Genomic DNA, 12,639 nt, shown 5'->3' with positions numbered 1-12,639 from the left:
AGGTTGAGACAAATAAGTGTTTTTCAAGTGGTTGCTTGCACATATTTAGTAATATCCCATTGGCCCCAACAGATTACCTGACCAACCCGGAGTCCAAATGAGAGGGCACTGCAGAGCAATATGACAAAGGACGGTAAAGAATTGGAGCCATTTTTGCTATTAATCTTCCACAGCGGTTTCCCTTTCCTCCTTCATCTTCATGATTTCACCACCCAAGTCTAGAATTTCTGCAATATGTGGGAACCACGATAATGATGCTGAAGTCCTTCCTGATTTTAATTTTGAAACCACTAGTTAGTTCTGCCATAATAGAGGCTTGATCTGAAGTGATTTTGTCAAAGACACGAAGACCCTGATTTTCACTGGAGTGCAGCCTGGGTTTCATTATAGTCCATTCTCATGTCAGGTGTATCAGCCACAATCCTATCCACCTGCTGGTGCGCCATCCTTCCAGGCACGGGGCCAATATGCAGGGAAGCAGACAGCCATGTGTTTTAATCAGCATCTGTATCTTGATTTTTTGGGGATGCTCTTTGAGCCATGTTAAACAAAAACATAAAAATTACCTTAAAAGCACCTTGATGAAAAGACACTGTTACCAACTTTCTCATCAGAGGGGAGGAAAATACTGAACGTGGGGGTAAGTGGCCGGCATCACTGAATTCACCGAACCCCAAATGAAAAACCTGATAAATGTCTAGTTTAACAAAACGATCATAAAGAAACCATTGATTGTAATAACAAGAAAAACTAAATAACCAACGACATTCTCAGTGTCCCCTTACTCGTCTACCACAAGGAGATATATTACAGGAAACATATGCACATAATGGAGAGGCAAATATAATTGCTTAAAAAGAGATACTCAACTGACAGCAATAAAATTTAGACCAAAAATCAAAAAACTATTAAGCCTAGCAGTTACATTGATTAGAGCACTGTTTTCTTATTTGGTTAGTCCTAGGAGGACCATTGAGTCGCTATTTTGTTTAAGCTGGTGGAAAGGTAAACTAATCTCGTTTAATGGGCAGAAGATGCCGAAGCTGTGCTTTCTCTCTTCATTGCAAGGGATGGATCGGGGGGTAGTTCAAGCTTCAGTGAGGTTATTGAGTTCAATACATTATTTATTTCCTGGAAAGTTAGAGACTTCCAGAGATATACACCTCAGCTCTGTGGAAAACATATTCAGCTGAGCTCCAAGTAAAACTGTGAAGTAGGTCAGATTTGCGAGATCCCAGCCTCAGGCTTTTCCTCCAGGAGGTATGCCACTGCAGCTCTTCATTCAGGATCCTAAATGGAGGCCTCTGGTTTTTCTCCCTATCTCAAAGACCTACACTCATTTGCATGCCAATGTTAATGATGGCAAACAAGTCAAAGCATTTTTTTTTTTGCCCCAAAAGGGAATAAAACTCCTGAAGAAAGATTTTTATTGGTGAAGGTGTAATATCCTTTCCACACCTAAAATGATATCAAAGCAGCTGTCCTTTTACAAGGCAGGACCCTAAAGGTTATAATTCATTGACATGTACAGAAACAAAAAAAGATATATAGCATATAAGAAAACAACTTTAGGGGCATCTGCTTATGTATGGCATATTGAAGACCTCTGATGGTTTCCTTCTAAAATCGCACCAAAAGTACAGCAAAGAATAAACCTAACAGGAAAAGGCTGTAAGAAAGGAGACAGTGGCAAATGAAGATTGTTAATATTTCAGAAGACTGACAGCAGATGGCCTCATGGTAACTGACTTGTTTCAGCTTTCTCTACTCTGCTAAGTTTTTGTGGGATAGTGTAAATGGTAGTGCAGAGGAGGTGGTGAGTACCAAAGGTGATACAGAACACATCAGATAGGTGCAGTGGCATTGTGTCATAGCTGAGAAACCATGGCTTAGGAAACTCCAGTCTTCTATAATCTTTTCTTTCAGCCTCATGCAAGCCAACTGTTCCAACATTTGATTGGGGGAGAAAGAGTATCTTTGTTCTACTGGACAGCAAACAAAATTTCTTCTATTTCAGAGAAAGACACTATCTCTACCTTCCAAGGCTATTTGTTATATAAATTGTCTTGAAAAAAGATAGTGGATAACAAAATTGTCAGTGCTCCTGCTCATAAGACATGCAGAGACCCAGGGAGAATTGTCTCCCAATCTGTCTCCCAAGGTCATGAGACTCATCTGATTCTTCTGATAACAAAAACATACCTTAACCACTTTAGCCGTGAACCAGTCCTTACGGTCCCAAAGAGCTTCAGCTACAAATTGTGACAGTATACACGATTACCTTGTGAGTTATTTGCCTATTTTTCTGAGCCCCAAGCCCCCTTATTTATAGGCTTCCCTGTGCTATTGGCACTGGGACTCCAAAGTGACATCTTCAAGATGTATTCTACCGATAGGAAGCATTGATGGCAGTTTGGAAGCCAAGAGAAGGGGGGTAATGGGCCCTCTCCTGGTTTCCAACTCAGGTTTCCCTGCCCCCAGCAAGAGAGGACAGGTAGCTGTAAACTCTAGCTCCCTTTGGTACTTCCAAAGTCAGCCTTCAGCTGTCCCTCAGAGGAATATGCAGCAGCTATGCTGTTGGAAGAGCAGCCTCACCACACTCCCTCTTCCCTACCCAATCAAGAGCCTGTCCTGGCACCTGCCATACTGTCCCCAGAATCCCACTGCCATAATCTTCCAGCCCTGTCTCCTTGATCTTCTAGCACCCAACCCACATGGTTTTACCCCCGTCTCAAGGATTTGAACAAAAATCAACTCCTTTAAGGTGTCCTTTCCTGTCCTATAACCCCACAGAACTTTTAGGTTCTAGTCACACCATCTCATGCTCTTTGTTTTCTTAGCCCTGATGGGGGTAGCTTCCTGGTGTTTTCTATAGGTTATCTCAGCATCTCCCTTTCAACGCCTATGTGTCAAATCTCTGTATCAAATACCTCTGTTTGAAATATCCAGCATGGTTTTTGCTTTCATGCCTGGCCTTTGGCTGATGTACACTACTCATACTTAGAATGATTTCATGTACTAATCCAGTGTTTAAATTTTCATTTTCTTTTTAATTGAATTGTTATCTTTATCAAAGAACATAGTTCAAGATGCCAAATAGTACAACAGGCGCTTGTCTAGTGGCATGTTGCTTAATGTTTAACAGCCACCTCTCTGGAGGAAAAAAAGGCTTTCGCTTATAATACATTCTGATTTCCACGTTGTAAATATGCCATCCGTGCCCAGTTTCAAATGGCCAATGTGACACGACTGAACACAGAGTTGGGAAGAGAGGTGTACCATCAGCTTTTGTGAGTTAGCACGAACCAGCTCCAGAACATCACTGACCCTTCTGCATTTTTCCTCACCTTCAAAACAACCACTTTCAGCTCATGCGGCCAGCATGTTTGGTTTTGACCTCCATCTAAAGATAACAACTTCATGGGGCACCTGCATGGCTCAGTGGGTTAAGCGTCCGACTTCAGCTCAGGTCATGATCTCATGGTCCGTGAGTTCAAGCCCCGCTTCGGGCTCTGTGCTGACAGCTCAGAGCCTGGAGCCTGCTTCGAATTCTGTGTCTCCCTCTCTCTCTGACCCTCCCCTGTTCATGCTCTGTCTCTCTGTCTCAAAAATAAATAAACATTAAAAAAATTAAAAAAATAAAGATAACCGCCTCTTTTTCTCAATGCAGGCACAGAAAATAATTGGCATTTGCTGACCACACTCTTTGCCCATTCTTCTCTTCTTCTCTTTCATGTCTCAGTTACAATGGCATTTCCTGAGAGAGGCCTTTCCTGACCAGCCCCAATTTAAATTTGGTCCCATCTGCTGGTCATCCTCACATCACTTTATTCTTTAGCTTCATGGCACACATCCCCATCTGTAATTATATTTAGGCTCACTTATTTTTTTAATTTAAATTCCAGTTAGTTAGTATATACAGTGTAAAATTCGTTTTAGGAAAGAATTCAGTGATTCATCACTTAAATACAACACCCAGTGCTCATCACAACAAGTGTCCTCTTTAATACCCATCACCCATTTAGCCCATCCCCCGGCCACCTCCCCTCCAGTAACCATCAGTTTGCTCTCTATAGTTAAGAGTCTCTTACGGTTTGCTTCCTATCTTTTTCCTCATAGGTTCATCTGTTTCATTTCTTATAGGCTCACTTATTTATTGTCTGTCTTTTCTGCTAGTTTGCAAACTCCATAAGGCCAAGATTTCATATATTTTGCTCCTCACTATATTCTTTTATTTTTTATTTTTTGTTGTTTTAATGCACATCCAAGTTAGTTACCATATAGTGCAACAATGATTTCAGGAGTAGATTCCTCAATGCCCCTTAACCATTTAGCCTATCCGCCCCTTCCCACAATCCCTCAAGTAACCCTGTGTTTGTTCTCCATATGTAAAAGTCTCTTATGTTTTTTCCCCTCCCTGTTTTTATATTATTTTTGCTTCCCTTTCCTTGTGTTCATCTGTTCTGTGTCTTCAAGTCCTCGTATAAGTGAAGTCATATGATATTTGTCTTTCTCTGACTGACTGATTTTGCTTAGCATAATACCCTCTAGTTCCATCCACATAGTTGCAAATGGCAAGGTTTCATTCTTTTTGGTTGCCGAGTAATACTCCATTGTATATATATACCACATCTTTATCCATTCATCCATTGATGGACATTTGGGTTCTTTCCATACTTTGGCTATTGTTGGCAGTGCTGCTATAAACATGGGGGTGCATGTGTCCCTTCGAAACAGCATACCTGTATCCCTTGGATAAATGCCTAGTAGTGCAATTGCTAGGTCGTAGGGGACTTCTATTTTTAGTTTTCTGAGGAACCTCCGTACTGATTTCCAGAGTGGCTGCACCAGCTTGCATTCCCACCAACAATGCAAAAGAGATCCTCTTTCTCTGCATCCTTGCCAACATCTGTTGCTGCCTGAGTTGCTAATGTTAGCCATTCTGACAGGTGTGAGGTGGTATCTCATATGGTTTTGATTTGTATTTCCCTGATGATGAGTGATGTTGAGCATTTTTTCATGTGTCAGTTGGCAATCTGGATGTCTTCTTTGGAGAAGTGTCTATTCATGTCTTTTGCCCATTTCTTCACTGGATTATTTGGTTTTTGGGTGTTGAGTTTGAAAAGTTCTTTGTAGATTTTGGATACTAACCCTTTATCTGATATGTCATTTGCAAATATCTTCTCTCATTCTGTCAGTTGCCTTTTAGTTTTGCTGATTATTTCCTTCGCTGTGCAGAAGCTTTTTGTTTTGATGAGGTACCAGTAGTTCATTTTTGCTTTTGTTTCCCTTACTTCCGGAGACATGTTGAGTAAGAAGCTGCTGTGGCCAAGATCAAAGAGGTTTTTGCCTGCTTTCTCCTCGAGGATTTTGATGGCTTCCTGTCTTACATTGAGGTCTTTCATCCATTTTGAGTTTAGTTTTGTGTATGGTGTAAGAAAGTGGTCCAGGTTCATTCTTCTGCATGTCACTGTCCAGTTTTCCTAGCACCACTTGCTGAAGAGACTGTCTTTATTCCATTGGATATTCTTTCCTGCTTTGTCGAAGATTAGTTGGTCATACGTTTGTGGGTCCATTTCTGGGTTCTCTATTCTGTTCCATTGATCTGAGTGTTCTTGTGCCAGTACCATACCGTCTTGATGATTACAGCTTTGTAATGCAGCTTGAAGTCCGGGATTGTGATGCCTCCTGCTTTGGTTTTGTCAGGATTGCTTTGGCTATTCGGGTTCTTTCTGGTTCCATACAAGTTGTAGGATTGTTTGTTCTAGCTCTGTGAAGAATGCTGGTATTATTTTGATGGGTATTGCATTGAATATGTAGATTGCTTTGGGTAGTATTGACATTTTAACAATATTTGTTCTTGCTATCCAGGAGCATGGAATATTCTTTTATTTTTTTTGTGTATTCTTCAATTTCTTTCACAAGCTTTCTATAGTTTTCAGTGTATAGATTTTTCACTTCTTTGGTTAGATTTATTCCTAGGTATTTTATGGTTTTTGGTGCAATTGTAAATGGGATTGATTCCTTGATTTCTCTTTCTGTTGCATCATTGTTGGTGTATAGGAATGCAACCGATCTCTGATTTTATATCCTGCCACTTTGCTGAATTCATGGATTAGTTCTAGCAGTTTTTTGGTGGAATCTTTTGGGTTTTCCATATAGAGTATCGTGTCATCTGCCAAGAGTGAAAGTTTGACCTCCTCATGGCCAATTTGGATGCCTTTTATTTCTTTGTGTTGCCTGATTACTGAGGCTAAGACTTCCAATACAATATTGAATAACAGTGGTGATAGTGGACGTCCCAGTCTTGTTCCTGACCTTAGGGAGAAAGCTCTCAGTTTTTCCTCATTGAGGATGATATTAGTGTTGGGTCATTCATATATGGCTTTTATGATCTCAAGGTATGCTCCTTCTATCCCTACTTTCTTGAGGGTTTTTATGAAGAAAGGATGCTGTATTTTGTCAAATGCTTTCTCTGCATCTATTGAGAGAGAGGATCATGTTCTTGTCCTTTCTTGTGTTGATGTAATGAATCACATTGATTGTTTTGTGGATATTGAATCAGCCCTGCATCCCAGGTATAAATCCCACTTGGTCGTGGTGAATAAAGTTTTTAATGTATTGTTGGATCTGGTTGGCTAATATCTTGTTGAGGATTTTTGCATCCATGTTCATCAGGGAAATTGGTCTATAGTTCTCCTTTTTAGTGGGGCCTTGTCTGGTTTTGGAATCAAGGTAATGCTGGCTTCATAGAAAGAGTTTGCAACTGTTCCTTCCATTTCTGTTTTTTTGGAACAGCTTCAAGAGAATAGGTGTTAACTCTTCCTTAAATGTTGGGTAGAATTCCCCTAGAAAGCCATCTGGCTCTGGACTCTTATTTTTTGGGATATTTTTGATTATTAATTCAATTTCTTTACTGGTTATGGGTCTGTTCAAATTTTCTATTTCTTCCTGTTTCAGTTTTGGTAGTGTATATATTTCTAGGAATTTGTCCGTTTTTTCCAGATTGTCCATTTTATTGGCATATAATTGCTCGTAATATTCTCTTATTATTGTTTTTATTTCTGCTGTGTTGGTTGTGATCTCTCATCTTTCATTCTTGATTTTATTTATTTGGGTCCTTTCCTTTTTCTTTTTGATCAAACTAGCTAGGGGTTTATCAATTTTGTTAATTCTTTCAAAGAACCAGCTTCTGGTTTCATTGATCTGTTCTATGTGTTGTTGTTGTTGTTGTTGTTGTTGTTGTTATTGTTATTTTTGGTCTCAGTAGCACTGATTTCTCCTCTAATCTTTATTATTTCTGGTCTTCTGCTGGTTTTGGGTTTTATTTGCTGTTCTTTTTCCAGCTCTTAAAGGTATAAGGTTAGGTTGGGTATCTGAGAACTTTCTTCCTTCTTTAGGAAGGCCTGGATTGCTATATACTTTCCTCTTATGACCACCTTTGCTGCGTCCCAGAGGTTTTGGGTTGTGGTGTTACCATTTTCATTGGTTTCCATGTACTTTTTAATTTCCTCTTTAACTTCTTGGTTAGCCCATTCGTTCTTTAGTAGGATATTCTTTAGTCTCCAAATATTTGTTACCATTCCAAATTTTTTCTTGTGATTTATTTCGAGTTTCATAGCATTGTGGTCTGAAAATATACATGGCATGATCTCGATCTTTTTGTACTTGTTGAGGTCTGATTTGTGTCTCAGTATGTGATCTATTCTGGAGAACATTCCATGTGCACTGGAGAAGAATGTGTATTCAGCTGCTTTAGGATGAAATGTTCTGAATATATCTGTTAAGTCCATCTGGTCCAGTGTGTCATTCAAAGCCATTGTTTCCTTGTTGAATTTCTGATTATATGATCTGTCCATTGTTGTAAGTGGGGTGTTAAAATCCCCTACTATTATGGTACTATTATCAATGAGTTTCTTTATGTTTGTGATTAATTGATCTATATACTTGCGTGGCTCCACATGTGGACCATAAATGTTTATGATTGTTAGGTCTTCTTGGTGGATAGACCCCTTAATTATGATATAATGCCCTTCTTCATCTCTTGTTACAGACTTTATTTTAAAGTCTAGATTGTCTGATATAAGTATAGCTACTCCAGCTTTGTTTTGTCGACAATTAGCATGATAGATGGTTCTCCATCCCCTTACTTTCAGTCTGAAAGTGTCTTCAGGTCTAAAGTGGGTTTCTTGTAAACAGCATATAGATAGATCTTGTTATCTTATCCATTCTGTTACCCTATGTCTTTTAGTTGGAGCATTTAGTCCATTGACATTTCAAGTGAGTACTGAAAGATATGAATTTATTGCCATTATGTTGCTTGTAGAGTTGAAGTTTCTGGTGTTCTCTGGTCCTTTCTAGTCTTTGTTGCATTTGGTCTTTATTTATTATTTCGTCTTTTCTTCCTTCAGAGAGTCCCCCTTAAAATTTCTTGCAGGACTGGTTTAGTGGTCACAAAATACTTTCATTTTTGTTTGTCTGGGAAACTTTTAATCCATCTTTATGTTTTTTTTTTTTTTTTAATTTTTTTTCAACGTTTTTTTTATTTTTGGGACAGAGAGAGACAGAGCATGAACGGGGGAGGGGCAGAGAGAGAGGGAGACACAGAGTCGGAAACAGGCTCCAGGCTCCGAGCCATCAGCCCAGAGCCCGACGCGGGGCTCGAACTCACGGACCGCGAGATCGTGACCTGGCTGAAGTCGGACGCTTAACCGACTGCGCCACCCAGGCGCCCCCCATCTTTATGTTTTGAATGACATCCTTGATGGATAAAGAATTCTTGGCTGCCTATCTCCAGCTGAAATTCCTGCTGATTCAGCACACTGAATATATCCTGCCACTCCTTTCTGGCCTGCTAAGTTTCTGTGGATAGGTCTGCTGCAAGCCTGATCTGTCTTCCCTTGTAGGCTAAGGAGTTTTTTCCCTTGCTGCTTTCATGATTCTCTCCTTGCCTGAGTATTTTGTGAATTTGACTATGTTATTCCTTGTTGATGGTCAGTTTTTGTTGAATCTAATGGGAGTGTGCTGTGCTTCCTGGGTTTTGATGTCTGTGTCTTTCCCCAGGTTAGGAAAGTTTTCTGCTATGATTTGCTCACATAAACCTTCTACCCCTTTTTCTTTCTCTTCATCTTCTGGGACCCCTATGAGTCTGATGTTCCTTTTTAATGAGCCACTTATTTCTCTAATTCTTAAATTATGCTTTTTTGCCTTAGTCTCTCTCTTTTTTTTTTTTTTTCCTGCTTCATTATTCTCCATAAGTTTGTCCTCTATATCACTGATTTTCTGCTCTGCCTCATCCATCCTTGCTGCCAGGGCATCCATTCGAGATTGCAGCTCAGTTATAGCATTTTTTATTTTATCCTGATTAGCATTTACTTCTTTTATCTCCTTAGATAGGGATTCTAATCTATTTTCGACTCCAGCTAGTATTCTTATTATTGTGATTCTAAATTCTGGTTCAGACATCTTACTTGTATCTGTGTTGGTTAAGTCCCTGACTGTCGTTTCACCCTGATCTTTCTTTTGGGGTGAATTCCTTCTTTTTGTCATTTTGAAGGGAGAAAAGGAATTAATGAGGTGAAAAATTTTAATTAAAAAACAATTAAAATTAAAAAATTAAAATTAAAAACAACAAACACACACAAAAATCAAATAAGTGATGCTAGATCCTTAGTGTGTTTTGGTCTGGGTGTTGAAAGGAGCTTGATAGATTAGAGAAAAAAGGGGAAAGAAAGAAAACAAAAGGAAATCATTTGAAAATTTGAAAAAATGAATACACTGAAATAGAATAAAATGAAATGATGGAAGTAAAATAGAATTTGAAAAAATTTACACAAAAGTAAAAAATATAGTAGAAAAAAATTAAAGAAAAGTATTTTTAATAAAAATTGAAAATAAAAATATTTTTTTCTTTCTGTATTCAAGAAAAAGAAAACAAATGAAAAAGGAAAAAAAAAGAAAATTGAACAGATGGACCAGCGAGCAGATTGAACTATGATTCAAATTATTTAGTTTTCCCCTCGAAGTCAAAATATGAAGTGCTTTATAGTCACTAAACCAAGCAGGCAGAGAAATCTGTGTTCCTGAATGAGGTTAGCCCAGTTGGGCGGGGCGTAGTGTAACAGCTAAATTCTCCACTAGATGGCGCTGCTTAGCTTACTGAAGTGGATTGTTGTGGCGCTGGTAGGTGTGTATGCGCATGCGCGGGAACGGTGAAAATGGCGTCCCGCTCTCTAGTGTTGGAACTCTGTTCTCCCTGATCAGCAATTGTGCACCGTCCGGGGCTACCATCCACTCCCCGCTTTTACACTGTCCATGACCAAGCCTCAGGCAGCACCTTCTTCCTGAGTTTTATCTCAGATGCGGCTGTTTTTCCCAACCCCTCGCTTCTGACGGACTGTGGCTTTGATCTGTTCTGCCCCTCTGTGGGAGGGTCTCACCGAGCAATGGCCGGGTGATGGCCGCACCCAGGAAATTTCCCGAGACTGTGCTGCTGGCGATGCCCAGAGACTGCAGCTGAGCGCCAGCCTGCCCCAGAAAAAATTCACGGGATCATGCAGCAGCAGCGTTTCAGGGATTATGGAAAATCACAACACATATCTGGCACCAGGCTTCACCCCTAACAACCGTGTTCCAGCATCAGCAAATGTGGTTGTTCTCCCGGGTCCACTGAGGCCTTTGCATATGGGGCCTTTGCATATGAAGGCCAAACAGCCTCCCAGATGTCCTCCCAGCATGGGACCTGCCTCTCCCGTGTGGCCCGAAGACCCCCGGACCTCACTCTGTTCCTGGGGATTTGCTCTTCCCACCAGAGCACCGCCAGGTATGGAGCTGCGCCGTTTCAGACTCTGCGCTCCTGCTGTTTATAGAGTCTTAATGGGATTTAAACCCTCTCCTTTCTCCTTTCTCCCTTTTTAGTTCAGTCCCTGTGGCTGTTACGACTTTTCCCTTTTCCACTTTCTCTCCAGCTGCTTTTGGGAGGAGTGCTTTTCCTATATTCTTCCCCCACCCCCACCAGTCTCAATCCTCTCTCCCCAAGCAAAAACGGCTCCCTGCCCTCCGGGGCTTCTCTCTCCCCGCCCCGTTCACTTCTCTGGCAGCGCCAAGTACCTGCTGAGTTCTCTGGTTCAGGTTGTGCAGATTGTTGTGTTAATCCTCCAGTCAGTTTTTGAGGTGTGCAGGATGGTTTAGTGTTGGTCTGGCTGTATTTCATGGACACGAGACACCAAAAATACTTCCATGCTGTTCCGCCATCTTGGCTCCTCCTCTCCTCATTGTATTCTTGCATAGTACTTAGAAAGCTCTTTGCATAATACTTGGCATATTATAGGTGCTGAATAAATATTTGTAGAATGAATAAAGGAAAGAAAAGGTAATTAAAAAATTGAATACCTAATACGTACCAGGTATTCTCCAGCATTATTTCAGACATGTTATTTCATTTATTTCATTTTTTTACTTTTTTTCTTCTTAGAGAGAGAGTGCAAGCAGGGGAGAGAGGAAGAGGTAGAGAGAGAAAGAGAGAGAATCTCAGTCAGGCTCCATGCTCAGCGTGGAGCCTGACATGGGGCTCTATTACACAACCCTGGGATCATGACTGAACTGAAACCCAACTGAGCCACTCAGGTGCCCCTATTTCATTTATTTTAACAACACTCCTACCAAGCATCAATCATTGTCTCTATTATACAAATAAGGAAGTTATCTCCAAAAGGTTAAGTAACAGGCTTCAAAGTGTTTTTAGTAGTGTTGGAACTTAACATAAAAATTAGGTCTTTTGGTTCAAAGCCCTGTGTTCTTGTGCTCATTATTGCTGAGTTAATATTCAGTTTTATTACTGTGCTTCGGCCTTAAATTGTACCCTATTCCAATTTCTCATATATTTTTAGTGTCAGACCTTCTTGACCCCCCAAAATCAAATCTGACCCTTAATTATGTCTTTGGCCTAGTACTCAACCACTTCTTGTTCTTGGTTCGTCCTGGTAATTTACAGTACACACCCATTGTTAAGTGGCTGTGATTCCAATCCTCTTCTACAAGAGTGACATGGGATAAAGTAAGAGGGGTTGGCTTTTGGTGGGCCAAGCTAAGGAATTTGAACTTCATCCCCTCAGCAGCATTAGCTATTTTAGCAAGTGAAGTAAGGGATGCCATAGTGGAGGTTTTTAGGAGAAGGAAGATGGTGGCAGAACATAGGGTAGGTTGGAGTAGAGAAATGCAGAAATATTGTCTCAGAGTATCTTGCTTGAATCTGTGTTTGAGATGTTGAGGACCTGGGCTAGGATGGTGGCAGTAGAGACAGAGGCAAAGGGATGAAAATAAGGGACCTAAAAAGAACAATCAACAGAGTTCTGTGACAAAGTAGCATGTTTTGTGCAAGGAGTATAGGTCCAGGGTGCTGTAACTGGATTTGACTCCCTGCTTAGCCACTGGCTACTCATGTGCCTTAGCTTCTTCATCTGGAATGTAGGAGGCAGGCCTAGATTATCTAGGTCTTTTCCAATTTGAACACTTTGTGATTAAAAGAATAAAAGTTAATGCAAAGATTTAGGAACTAAAGGACAGTGACTCCCACTTACAGAAATGAAGAAGGTGGATATATACCTAGCTGCATTCATGTGTACCTGTGTGCGTGTATGT

At 40.4% G+C, this 12,639-nt stretch overlaps 1 protein-coding gene across 1 annotated transcript in view; it reads right to left on the bottom strand.

Moving 5' to 3' along the window:
* TBC1D5 (TBC1 domain family member 5) overlaps window positions 1-11,171 on the bottom strand; it is a 583,027-nt gene extending 571,856 nt beyond the window's left edge. Inside the window, exon 1 of the mRNA XM_047875577.1 lies at window positions 11,110-11,171. The gene's annotated coding sequence lies outside the window, so the exon portion shown is untranslated. The remainder of the gene's footprint in view (window positions 1-11,109) is intronic.
* Between the last annotated feature and the right edge of the window lie 1,468 nt (window positions 11,172-12,639).

This window comes from Prionailurus viverrinus, chromosome C2 (assembly GCF_022837055.1).
Source record: "Prionailurus viverrinus isolate Anna chromosome C2, UM_Priviv_1.0, whole genome shotgun sequence".
Taxonomy (NCBI): domain Eukaryota; kingdom Metazoa; phylum Chordata; class Mammalia; order Carnivora; family Felidae; genus Prionailurus; species Prionailurus viverrinus.
The sequence above is the reverse complement of the archived record's forward strand: the minus strand, read 5'-3'. Positions and strand labels throughout refer to the sequence as shown.